At 43.5% G+C, this 13753-nt stretch overlaps 1 protein-coding gene across 1 annotated transcript in view; it reads left to right on the forward strand.

Moving 5' to 3' along the window:
* Positions 1–13753, forward strand: part of LOC126249715 (uncharacterized) — a 193881-nt gene that overhangs the window by 132258 nt on the left and 47870 nt on the right. The gene's annotated exons all lie outside the window — the stretch shown is intronic.

Genomic DNA, 13753 nt, shown 5'->3' on the forward strand with positions numbered 1-13753 from the left:
GCATGTGTGCATGAACCTAGCGGCTGTTGTGGAGCCCCATACGCAGTGGCGTTCGCTGAACGGTCGTTGAGAAGACACTGTTGGTAGCGTCTTCATTGATCTGGGTGGTCAGTTGCTCAACATCTGCACGTCTATTCACCCATACATATCTCTGCAGTCACAGTTCACCCTTGTTATCTGGTGCACCTCAGTTGCCTCGACGCTGGTTTCGGATAGCGTCGTTTTGGCGTGCACAACATACTTTAACAATGGCGGCAAGAGAGAAGTTTAAAAATTTAGCCATTTTGGAAATACTTCCACCATTGGCCCAAAAGCTAATGATTATGCCCTTTTGATCGTCAGATAAATCGCTCCGTTTTCACATTATGACAATGACTGCCCTGTTTCCCACGTACCCCAGACACATTTTACGTATCCTCCACTGCTAATACTGCCACTGTCATCTGTGAGTGGTTATTGCACTTTGGCTTCGAACTTTCTACGTCTAAGGAAAGACTTTGACCTACTTAACTTCCGAGATTCGGGGAGGCGAGCATGCCCCTTGTCGAAATTGTCGAAACCATCTCGCTGATTAATAACGATGGCTGGTGAGCTGGTGAACGTGGACATGGTTTTTAGGTGCTTCCCCATTTTCACATAAGTGAATACCCGGCTGGTACCGACGGTCCCCCTTATACACTCGATATACAACCATTTAATAATCGACAAACTGCCTATTGGCTTCTGTCTCGGGTTCTTCGGCCGACGTTCATCTAATGATTTTTCTGACGTTTCGCCAGCACGAGTGGCTGGCATTGTCAAAGCTTCACCCTCCATTGCCGGTGGTGAACTGGAGCCGAGCTCGCGGGCGCAGACTATATGTACCTGGCGCGCCAACGTCCGAGGGCTTCTCCGCGGTCATTTCCGGTGCGGTTCTCCTCTTGCTACCTGCGACGGTCGTTCGCTGCAGTACGGGAAGCCAGGATCCGTTGACCTTAAGGCTTTCCTCTTTCTTGTTCAAATTGTTCGCGTGTTTTTGTATTTCTACAGCTTCTCTGAACAAGCGCGTGTGATAGTGGTTCTCTACAGCCAGAACTTCCGTGTCGGCGAATTTTATTACGTGGTCGGTCTCATTCAGTGCGTGTTCTGCCACGGCCGATTTCTCCACCTGCCCCAACCTGCAATGTCGCTTATGCTCCTTGATCCTGGTGTTAATGGATCGTCCAGTCATCCCGACATAAACTTTTCCGCATGTGCATGGTATGCGGTATATTCCCGACATTGAAAGTGGGTCTCTTTTCTCCTTCGCCGATCTAAGACACTCTTTGATCTTCCTTGTCGGTTTGAAGATCGTCTTTACGCCATGTTTGCGCAATATACGGCCGATTCTGTCCGTCACTCTGGGAATGTATGGCAGAAAGGCCGTACCCGACATTTCTTTTTCTGGTTCCTTACTTCGCCGAGTGTTTGGCTCAGTTACACTTCTAATATAATTTGTGGAGTACCCATTGCTCCTCAGGACTGTTTCCAGGTGTTGCATTTCTCGTTTGAGGTGTTGCGGCTCACATATTCGTCCTGCTCTCGTTACGAGCGTACTAATCATGCCCCTTTTCTGGCTCGGGTGGTGGTTTGACAGTTTGTGCAGGTATCGGTCCGTGTGAGTCGGTTTTCGATACACGCTGTGTCCCAGGTTTTCGCCGTCCCTTGTGACCAGCACATCTAGAAATGGCAGTTTCTTGTCCTTTTCTACTTCCATGGTAAATGTTATGTTGGCATGGAGGCTGTTCAAGTGTCTTAGGAAGTCACCGAGCTGTTCTTCACCATGGCTCCACACCACGAAAGTATCATCGACGTACCTGTACCACACCTTGGGTTTGCAAGTGGCCGAGTCCAGTGCCTGTGCTTCGAATTGTTCCATGAAGAACAGCTGGAAGAACAGCTGGAAGGCGTCGCCATGGGTAGTCCTCTCAGTCCAGTGGTGGCCAACTTCTTCATGGAACAATTCGAAGCACAGGCACTGGACTCGGCCACTTGCAAGCCCAAGGTGTGGTACAGGTACGTCGATGATACTTTCGTGGTGTGGAGCCATGGTGAAGAACAGCTCGGTGACTTCCTAAGACACTTGAACAGCCTCCATGCCAACATAACATTTACCATGGAAGTAGAAAAGGACAAGAAACTGCCATTTCTAGATGTGCTGGTCACAAGGGACGGCGAAAACCTGGGACACAGCGTGTATCGAAAACCGACTCACACGGACCGATACGTGCACAAACTGTCAAACCACCATCCGAGCCAGAAAAGGTGCATGATTAGTACGCTCGTAACGAGAGCAGGACGAATATGTGAGCCGCAACACCTCAAACGAGAAATGCAACACCTGGAAACAGTCCTGAGGAGCAATGGGTACTCCACAAATTATATTAGAAGTGTAACTGAGCCAAACACTCGGCGAAGTAAGGAACCAGAAAAAGAAATGTCGGGTACGGCCTTTCTGCCATACATTCCCAGAGTGACGGACAGAATCGGCCGTATATTGCGCAAACATGGCGTAAAGACGATCTTCAAACCGACAAGGAAGATCAAAGAGTGTCTTAGATCGGCGAAGGAGAAAAGAGACCCACTTTCAATGTCGGGAATATACCGCATACCATGCACATGCGGAAAAGTTTATGTCGGGATGACTGGACGATCCATTAACACCAGGATCAAGGAGCATAAGCGACATTGCAGGTTGGGGCAGGTGGAGAAATCGGCCGTGGCAGAACACGCACTGAATGAGACCGACCACGTAATAAAATTCGCCGACACGGAAGTTCTGGCTGTAGAGAACCACTATCACACGCGCTTGTTCAGAGAAGCTGTAGAAATACAAAAACACGCGAACAATTTGAACAAGAAAGAGGAAAGCCTTAAGGTCAACGGATCCTGGCTTCCCGTACTGCAGCGAACGACCGTCGCAGGTAGCAAGAGGAGAACCGCACCGGAAATGACCGCGGAGAAGCCCTCGGACGTTGGCGCGCCAGGTACATATAGTCTGCGCCCGCGAGCTCGGCTCCAGTTCACCACCGGCAATGGAGGGTGAAGCTTTGACAATGCCAGCCACTCGTGCTGGCGAAACGTCAGAAAAATCATTAGATGAACGTCGGCCGAAGAACCCGAGACAGAAGCCAATAGGCAGTTTGTCAACAAGTGGCCACGAAAGCCTCAACAATTTTGCATTTAATAATCGCTATAGCACCTGTATATGTGTTTTACCCTAGACGCAGGTTGCTGGGGTACAGTCCGTCCCAGGTGGAGTGTTAGCGTCAGGAAGAGCATGATGCCACCAACTACGTATATCATTAACATTGCTTCAAGCCATATAACAACGCCGTTTCCGAAGAGATCGGAAATAGTCAAAGCAGAAAAAAAACTCTAGTGGAACCTTGGTCTCTCTCTACAAGTTTGACCTCTCAGACTTCCCTCCATTACCAAATTAACTATTCACTGAAATCTCACGACTTGCGCAATCAACGTATCCCCGCTTTTAGTCAAGTTGTATCATAAACTTCTTTTCTTCCCTATCTGAGTCACTGCCCTTCATTAGTTATTTGATCTAGCCATCTAATCCCCAGCTTTCGTCGATGACATCACGGTTCAGAAGCTTCTATTCTCTTCTTGTCTGTACCGGATATCTTCCTCGTTTCTCTTCGATACAAGTATAAACGCCAGACAAGTACCTTCAGAAAAGATTTTCTAACACATTTCTATCAGATATTAGCGTCTATTTGTCTTTAAGAAACCTTTTCTTACCTTTGCCAGTCTGGCTTTTATGTCATCGTTTCTTCTCCCATCATTAGTTATTTTTTTGCTCACTTAGCGAAACTCGTCTACTTTCAGCGTCTCATTTACTAACACTCACTAATACAAAGAAAGAAGAAAAAACGACGCGCCACGAAGGAATTATCCGAATGTGACGGAAATAGGCAGTTGTGATGTACATGCACAAATGATTAAAAGTTCAGAAATCGCTAATGATCGTAGCAGTTTTGCGCCCTAAAACCATAACCAAACAAGTTCAGAAAAATTGGATAATTTATTCAAGAAAAGAGCTTCACAAATTAGGCAATTCAATAGAGTTGATGGATGTTCTCAAAGTGATATCATGCCAAATTCAGTCCAATTGGCGCGTTAGATCGTCAAAATCCCGAGCTGGTTGGGCGACCTTGCCCATAATGCTCGAAACGTTCTCAATTGGAGAGAGATCCGGCGACCTTGCTGGCCAAAGCAGGGTTTGGCAATCACCAAGACAAGCAATAGAAACTCTCACCGTGTGCTGAAACGAAGGCTAGGATGGCTTGTCATGAAGAGCAACAAAACAGGGCGTAGAATACCGTCGATGTACCGCTGTGCTGTAAGGACGCCACAGATGATAACGAAAGGGATCCTAGTATGAAAAAAATGACACCACAGACCTTGTTGTCGGGCCGTACGGTGAGCGACACGCAGGGTGGTATCCCACCACTGTCTGGGGCGTCTCTAGACACATCTTCGCTGATCATGGGGGCTCAGATCGAAGCGCGACTCATCACTGAAAACAGTTCTACTCCAGTCAATGAGATTCCAGACCGAAGACGTGTCTAGACACACCCTGGACAGTGTTGGGATACCAACCTGACTGTGGCCCACCGTACGGCCCTACAATCAGGAGTGATGGTCTGGGATGTCATTTCATTTCATAGCAGGACCCCTTTGGTTCTGGACTGTGATTCGAAGTCGTATCTCATCTTTCGAGGATCTGACTCTCTCGGAACGGTATAGTTCAATCATTTCGTTCCTTTTCCCAAGACTGCAATCTTCTCTAGGTCTCCTCCAAAGGTAAGTATGTGGGTACGAATCCTGACCCAGTACAAAAATATTCTTTATTTCATTTCAAGCCCTATCACGTGCATAGCAACCTGCTAGTGAAAATTAACGTGCATTTTTAATGTCTGTTCATGTGTTGCCAACAATCGCAGTAGGTGTCGTTATTTCTGGTCAAACACGCACACATCTTACTCTTGGTGAGTAAGCAAGTGTTACTTAAGCTATGTTCGTGGATGATAAAGAAGTACGGTAGGTGTGCGGTTCGATTGTAGTTCAGGCACAAAAATTAGTATCCTTATTTTAGATTCAAACATCTAGCAGCTGGTAAGAAAAACCAATACGTAACATTTGATTTGACTTAGTTAACAATCCGATTGCGTGCTGGGTTCGTATCTCCGTCACAGAACTTCCCATCACGCGCTTCATCTTTAAATTCATGAACAATTTGTTCCTTCTGAATGGAGGTATCTTTAGTGGTTAGTTAACAGGAACGAAAGGGTCTTTAAAGGAGTCCCGGTTTATTACAAAAACTGTCGTCTTTTTTTTTTACAAGTTTATATTTGGTTACTGATATTGGCGAAAATGTCTATAATTCGTGCCTCTTTATGACTAGTCAGCAATATGATATGATTAGATTAGATCTGATTATAACTTGTTCCACAGATCATGAATACGACATTTCGTAATGATGTAGAACGTGTCATTTTAAGAAAGATTTCTTTACATACCGTGATTCAGTTTCTTTGCAACAATTTTTTACTCTCTCTCTCATTCTTTTTTATTGTTATCTCCCTCTCTCTCTCTCTCTCTCTCTCTCTCTCTCTCTCACACACACACACACACACACACACACACACACACAGTCTTTTTTTAATTTTATTTGTTTGTTGTGCTCGACTATCGGAGAGGCACGAAAACGTTCGTCAATGATTTTCTTAGTTTTGAGTACACTTACGAAAGATATATGAAAACAACTAAAAGAGTTACTGATTTATGAAGCTTAGTTTGCAGTCAGTTCTGAGTATTATTAGTAACTACGCTCCAGTCCCTACACCCAGTTACAGACATGTGAATCAGACGGATTACGTATTCCAGGCCGTAGCAGCCGCGTCTTTGAGACGTCAGCTATGGTCACTTCCCAGCCCGCTGTGGGATCACATCGGTTCGTCTTCTTCCTGCTGGTAATGTAACTGAGATTTGGCAACAAGGCAAGGTATATTTGGCAACTCTGTGATAGACGAGTTACTTCCTGGTGTGCACGGAATTAAGCCTGAAAGTTCACTTGATTTTTCCTGTCATTTCCATTGAATAATCTGAGTTATTATTAACGCTTGAGTTGTAACAAAAATTGTAAATTTACGGTTTTCAGCCCAGGAAAGTCGTTATACGTGAAAATCGCATCTAATCTCGTCCTTTAAATAGCGGTTTACGAGTTCCAGCCTCTACTGGTCTCATAAGAGGAGACGTAAACGCATGCCTCTTCCCTATCTCTGTGGAAACGTGCTAACCTGAGAGAAAGCGTCTGTTATGGTTTGCGGTTCCAGTCTTGCTGACTGTAACGTTTTTATCCCTTCTGTGACAGAGCTACAAGCAGTCAGATCACACATGGATAAGGAAAATGGCAAGACAATACTTTCGGCTCATAGTGCAATGGTGAAAAACTTACAATGCTGCACAACAGGTATCGCCTCTTTCCGCTGCTGACAAACAAATTTTGGGTTTCTAGGAATACATAACTTTATTTATGAAATACCATATTTGCATATCACTTGAGAATGACACTGCATAGCAATCAAACACAGACCCAATCGAAATCTAAGTGATTAGTATTTTGCTAATTCGTGCCGATAGAGGCACGCTTGTGTGCAGATACTCAGTTTTATTGAAACAGACTTCCGTCGTAAGGTTATCGTGGGTAGTTTTATTTTATTTCTTATAATACAGTGCACAATTTTCGTACGGTTTCTTTTAGTGTTGTTAAATCATTAGTTAATATGAGCAGAGCAATTAATCATCAACGATATATGCGAATTCTCTGATGTTATCTATAACAGTCTAACAACGCACATGCAGTTTATTGATTACATGCATGTAGAAAACTTGATCTGAGTTAAAGCTGTCAAACAAGGTTTTATGAAGAATAAAATGCCACTAGCACACGACAGATAATGTAGAAAATACTTTTCTGTCGTATTTTGGCACGATGCGCACTCCCCATACATAATACAAAAGTTTCGAGATGCATCTGCAGCCTGGCCATCTATTAAACCTGAGAAGAACAAAATGTCGCAGAAGTTAGCCCTTTTTCCACATGCGACTATTTTGGGTTGCGAAGTGAAGGGAATTACTGTCTGGGTTCGATTCCAACTTCGGCTGATGATTTTTGATAAGGAGGGACAGATTCTGCTCTCTTCTGGCTACGCCAAGGGAAGAAGGTATAATGGCATTGTGGTCTGAAATTCACGTAAACATGATATTCCTTCCCTACCAAGTAGACGTTAGGTTGAACCACAATCAAGTCAGGAGTCGCGTCACGTAGAAACTCTATCAGCAGTAACCTTTCTTATACTAGTTATTTATTTCTAGTGACGAAACAAACGCAATGTAGGGTCACAGGACACTTATTCCATCTTTTATTTGAGCCTATGTATGTCGATAAAATTGGTTCTGATCTGGGAATGCAACTCAGACCGCCCTTAACGCGGAATTTGATCCCTTCGTGACAATACAGCTCGATTGCAATTTGTTGTTTGTTCAAAACTGCAGATTCCTCAACATCTCCACATATTGCGCGTGAAAGGGTTCGAATCCTGACCCGGCACTAAAACATTCATTATGTATTATCAAGCTCTAGCATGAGAACACCTATCTGCTGGTGGGTAATAATTTTGGTTTTTTATGTATTTTCATTCTTTGTCAACACTAACGGTATCTGACGTTTTTGAGTCCCAGTGAGACACAGAACTGTTTGCGAAATCATTGTAAATTCAAGGATGCTATTCCGAGCTGCTGATGGAGAAAAATTCGGTAGCTGACGTCTCTTTGTGTGCAGTCAACAACGATATGTGTGGGGCTCGATTCCCAGTCAGCACTGAACTCTCCGTCATATTATTTCTAGTTCAAACATGCTCACATGTCACTGCTGATGTAACAAACCCATTTTAACGTTCGTTTCCTCTAGAATATAACAGCGATAGGTGCCAGGTTGGAGTTCTGGGAAAGAAAAAATTAATGTTTCGTCTCGTCATTTCAGTTAAAACATCTAGCTTCTGCCGAGAAAATCCGATATGTCACAGTTGATTGTGCTTTGATGACAATGCAATTAGGTTCTGGGTTCGAATCTCTGTCCAGCACAAAGCTTTACCTCACGGCTATTCAAGTAAGTTACTTGTGAAGAAACAATATTTAATATCTCTCGTAGTTCGTTAACAAGGACAACAGGTGCTGGGTAGGAATTCGCGTCCGTTAACAATGTTTACGTTATGTAATTTAAAGTTGATATTTGCTAACTGATACTGTCTAAAATCGAGGTATATCACTCTCTGTATGCCTAGTCAGGAATGGCTGTTAGTTTCCGTCAGTCACGAAGTCTTTGCTTAGTCTGCATGACCTGGGTTTGAATCCATATGCAGAACGAGACGGTTCGTCGTGTCATTTGAAGTTCATACATATTCTCAACTAGCTGCTCGTGAATAACTTAAACTTTTATTGTTATTTTGTGTTAAATGATAAGTACGGTATGTTATTTTGAAGAGGAAATCATAAATACGACGAACTTATTACGTGAATTACTTATCTGACGTAATAATGAGAGTGGTAACATTTCGTGTATGTTATTTATTGTAATAAATGTGAACTTACAAGCCTGAAGAACCGTCTTATCTGTGATAAGATGTTCCCTGATATTTGTAGTACCTTGGTATTACTTTACATCTTGAGTTATTGCTATACAGAGCAGTGTTTTCTAGTGGTGACTTGTTGGAACCATTTTCAATAGTCAAACGACTGTACCGAGGGGCGATTAGAGGATCTGCTAGACAGCTGCGCTATGTGGGTTGCATTCGAATCAGGCGAAATGCAATTCAGGTCGTTCGGGTACTTTTGAGCACGACTGTACATCACATCTACCGATTTCCGTCCCATTCGCATAATTTTTTCATGGTACGTTGAGTATTTTCTTGTAGTGTAATTCTCTCAGCGTCACGTCATTTAATTCTACAACACTTAATTATCCTTGTTTTATCTTGGTAATGCTACTCTTACAATCACTTTTCAAGGCATTATCTATTCGTTTCAATTGACTTTCCAATGTAGTCGGTAAACTTCAATTTTTTTTCTTTTTAACGTTAGTTCCCTTTTCAACTTTCTCCTTGGTTTACGTTACTGCTTGTTCTGTGTATAGACTTAATAACGTTGGGATATTCTGCAATTGGGTCTTACTTTCTCACTAATATTAGCTTTCTTTCATGATCTTTGGCTTGTAGAACTACAGTCTCGTTTATCTAAAAGTTACATGTAACATTTTCCTATATTCATTTTGTCCATGACAACTCCAACAAGTTCAGAAACTCAAAGAGTATATTTTAATCAACATGGTGAAAAGGTTTTCTCCGAAATGTCGAATAGAAATATAGAATAAATTGACACTGAAATCATACAACCCGTTCATTCGCTCTTATCTTAAGGACAGTTGAAGAAAATGGGTGAACGGAAAGAAAAAGTAATAAAATCAGAGTTAATGTGGCCTCGTTCGCTTTTGGTGAACTAACTCATGTTTTCAAAAGTACGCTCCGATGTGATTCAAACGAAACGGTTACAAACGCGTATAAATTCATCTTTAAAGTCAGTACCTCCATTTAACTGTTGTTTATTTGCAGTATTACATTTACTCTTACACAATCATGATTTCGGCTTCAAAGTGCCAGTATCAAGTGTTTTAAGTGTTATACAGTGCCTAAGATGGCATACTGTCGTATTTAAAATACACTATTAGACACATTGTCCAAAAGTCGATATTTCTGGTAAAGCCTACTGCTTTGTTTCATCACTGAGTATACCGTCTTGACGAGTCAAGTCACTGAGTATACCATCTTGATGAATCAAGATGGTATACTCAGTGATGAAACAAAGCAGTATGCTTTACCAGAAATATCGACCCTTGGTCAATGTGTCTAATAGTGTATTTTAAATACGACAGTATGCCATCTTAGGCACTGTATAACACTTAAAACACTTGATAATGGCACTTTGAAGCCGAAATCATTATTGTGTAATTGTAAGTGTAACACTGCAAATAAACAGCAGTCTAATGGCGGTACTGACTTTAAGGAAATATATTATGACTGTGGCCCCACATTATGAAAAAAAAGGAAAAATTCAGTTTTTACTCATGGTAGTAAAATATGCGCTTTTAGCGCGAACACTGTTCACAATCTAAATGTTTCTCAGTGAGCAATGGAGATGCTGTTGTTTCCGACTGAAACAGCGATGAGTAGTCTAGATACGCTAACGATAAACAAGGCTCGTCGGGGTGGCGCTGCTAGACACCGAAACCTGGAGGAAGCGGCGCCACTGTCGGGTCGTGTCTCCACACATGCGCCAATAAACCGCAAGCGGTGCCGTACAGGTGCGACCGCTGCTAACGCCAGATTGCACTCCACGCACAGGAACAGGACTAAACACGCCAATAACAGCTGAAGACATTACACAAACACTCGCTAAAAAGCGAAACATTACACCTGTTTGCGATACTATTACCTACCGCCACCTCAAGGAATACCCCAGCGTATTACGAAACCCTTAAATCATTTACAATACCATTCTCTACACATGTTGTTACCCAGAGCAGTAGAAACAGGTGAAATCCTCTTATTTCAGAAGACTGATTAACTACATTCACAGACATCATCCTATTGACCTACCATGTAATTTGCAGAAAACGTTTGATACCATCCTCGCCCAACGAATCCATAAGCGCCTTGTAACTCACCTAACCATCCCCAACACTCAAAGTAGCTTTAGTCCCAAATATTCCATCAACGATCAAGATCTTTACCTTATCCGCCTTGGCTCCCATAAACTAAATAAACAGAAATCCATCACATTTGTCTCCCTTGATATTTAAAAACCCTTCGACCGGGTATGGCACCCTGTACTAGTCTACAAGCTAGAAACGTATGCACTGCCAGTGAACTATGTCCACCTAATAGCGTCCTTCCTTTACGTCCGTCCTACATATGCCACAGTCAGTCATATATAGACATTCCCAAAACACCCCTCCCGCCCACATAACTCCTTCAATATCCCTACCTAGACACTCATCACACCCTTCGGCTCTCCCATACCCTCCTGCAACACCGAGAGAGGTGGCGCAGTGGTTAGAACACTGCACTTGGATTCGGGAGAACGACAGTTCAAACCCCCTTTCAGTCATCCAGATTTAGGTTTCCTGAGATTTCCCTAAATCGCTCCAGGCAAATGGCGGCATGGTTCCTTTGAAATGGCACGGCCGATTTCCTTCCCCATCCTTGAAACAATCCGAGCTTGTTCTCCGTCTCTAATGAGCTCGATTTCGACGGGCCGTTAAACCCAAGCTCTTTCTTCCTTCCTTCTCTGCAACGCCACTTGAATCTCCTGGTCGAATGTTGTAATACCTGGAACTTCAAGTAAATTCATAAAAATGGTTCAAATGGCTCTGAGCACTATGCGACATAACATCTGAGGTCATCAGGCCCCTATAACTTAGAACTACTTAAACCTAACTAACCTAAGAACATCACACACATCCATGCCCGAGGCAGGATTCGAACCTGCGACCGTAGTGGTGGCGCGGTTCCAGACTGAAGCGCCTAGAACCGCTCGGCCACACTACCCAGCAGTAAATTCATAAATCAGTCAAGTCACCGTCTGTGGTCGTACCACTCTGCGTTTTCGTCGTCCAGATTTCCATCTCCCCATCTACAACCATCCCATCTGTCTGACTAACATAGTAAAGTATTTAGAACTAACTTTCACAGAAAAGTAAGCTGGAATGCACAACCACTTACCTTCCAACACAAATCACGAAAACGACTAAAACTATTAGCAGGCCACACCTTGGTGTCCACATCCTTCTACCATTGTCCTCACCTACAAATCCGACATGCGCCACATCCTCAACTACGCCATCGTTGCCTGGATCTCTACCTCCTTAAATTCTACAAGTCCTTTGAAATCCTGAAAGGACACGCACTCCCTCGTCTTTATCAACTCATCGATTTCCCACGCATTCTCCTATTCTGAGAACATCTTCCGATCCAGTACATTAATCGCAAAACCCAGTCGCAGCGCCCAGTAGCCCTCCTGCGATAGCGACGATGTCTTCGTCGACCGAATATGGCGTGTCGGCGCCGCTCACGTCTCTACAGAAGACACATTAAACAAAGTTGTCGCGAGCCGCAGCTAGAGAGGACATAGTAGACGCCGTCGGGGGATGCCACACACGCCAGCAGAGGACGCCAAATTCTCATCACCTCACTGCCTACAAATGGGATTCGTCGTCGCGTATTTTTAAGCCGTCACATTCAAAACTCCGCCCCAGGCTGTCCTCATATTATCATCAGACTACTCTCAGATTACGTTGAACGTACTGACGATAGTGCAGTGAGATATTAGGAACCTATCACGACTCCAGTCAGGCCATCAACCAGCCTAGCCCTTCCTTATTGCTATTACGACTGCTAGTGATTATTGATAAGCAGTGCTAGTGGAACAGAGAGAGAGAACGCAGAGAGACTACAGGAGACCAAGTCACATAACACTCAGTACTGTACATATATGGTAAATAAATACATTTGTGTTTGAATCATTCTATAGTACTTGATGTGTTCTGGAGGATTCATCCACCTCGTTACACCGACGGACACAACACCACCCACCGATCACCATGTCAGGTACCCTGCAGCGTCACTTTATCCACGTTCACGTTTCGTGAATCTTCATGCCTCATCCCTCGTCTCCCTCCGGAATTTCAACCAACTGCCACTCCCCAACGAAGAAATTTGTCCCGAGAGAAACCCCTTCCTCTTATGTTCAAATAAACTATTACGGTATTGTCTCCGCTTAGTCCTCCGTCTAACTCCCTATAGGTCGTCGTCTGTAAAATCCGTATCGACAATGCGAATAATAATTTGCCTGAAACTTTTTGGACGGAATATAGGTTTAGGGCCGTTTAGAACGAAGTATGAGAGCGTTTGCTCCTTTTAGAGTCGAAACATCTATCTTAAGTCTATTCTTCTGATAATTTTTGTATTTAGAATCTTACTACTAATCCAGATTTAACAGAAAACAAATTACTTGACTCAAAGTCATAGATGTAGTCTGCTATGCTTCCTGTGTCTGCTTCATAAAGATTATAATTCGAGGTACTGCTGCTACAGCTGTTAACGATGTAGCTGCTGCTGCTGCTGCACATTTGCCTTCACAGTTTTGCTCAGATCTACTGGCTGATTTTGGGCAGGGGACCAAACAGCGAGGTCATCGGTCCCATCGGATAAGGGCATGATGGGGAACGAAGTCGGCCGGAACCAGTCGGTTTCAAAGGAACCATCCCGGTATTAGCCTGAAGCGATTTGGTGAAATCACAGAAAACCTAAATCAGGATGGCTGGACGCGGGTAAGAACCATCGTCATACAAAAAGGAAGTTACACGTTATTTTGTCAGGTCTATCAACTTGTATTGAATGACGCACTAAACTTCAAAGCGACATCGTTATATGATACTACACTCCTGGAAATTGAAATAAGAACACCGTGAATTCATTGTCCCAGGAAGGGGAAACTTTATTGACACATTCCTGGGGTCCGATACATCACATGATCACACTGACAGAACCACAGGCACATAGACACAGGCAACAGAGCATGCACAATGTCGGCACTAGTACAG

Source organism: Schistocerca nitens, chromosome 3 (genome assembly GCF_023898315.1).
Source record: "Schistocerca nitens isolate TAMUIC-IGC-003100 chromosome 3, iqSchNite1.1, whole genome shotgun sequence".
NCBI classification, from domain to species: domain Eukaryota; kingdom Metazoa; phylum Arthropoda; class Insecta; order Orthoptera; family Acrididae; genus Schistocerca; species Schistocerca nitens.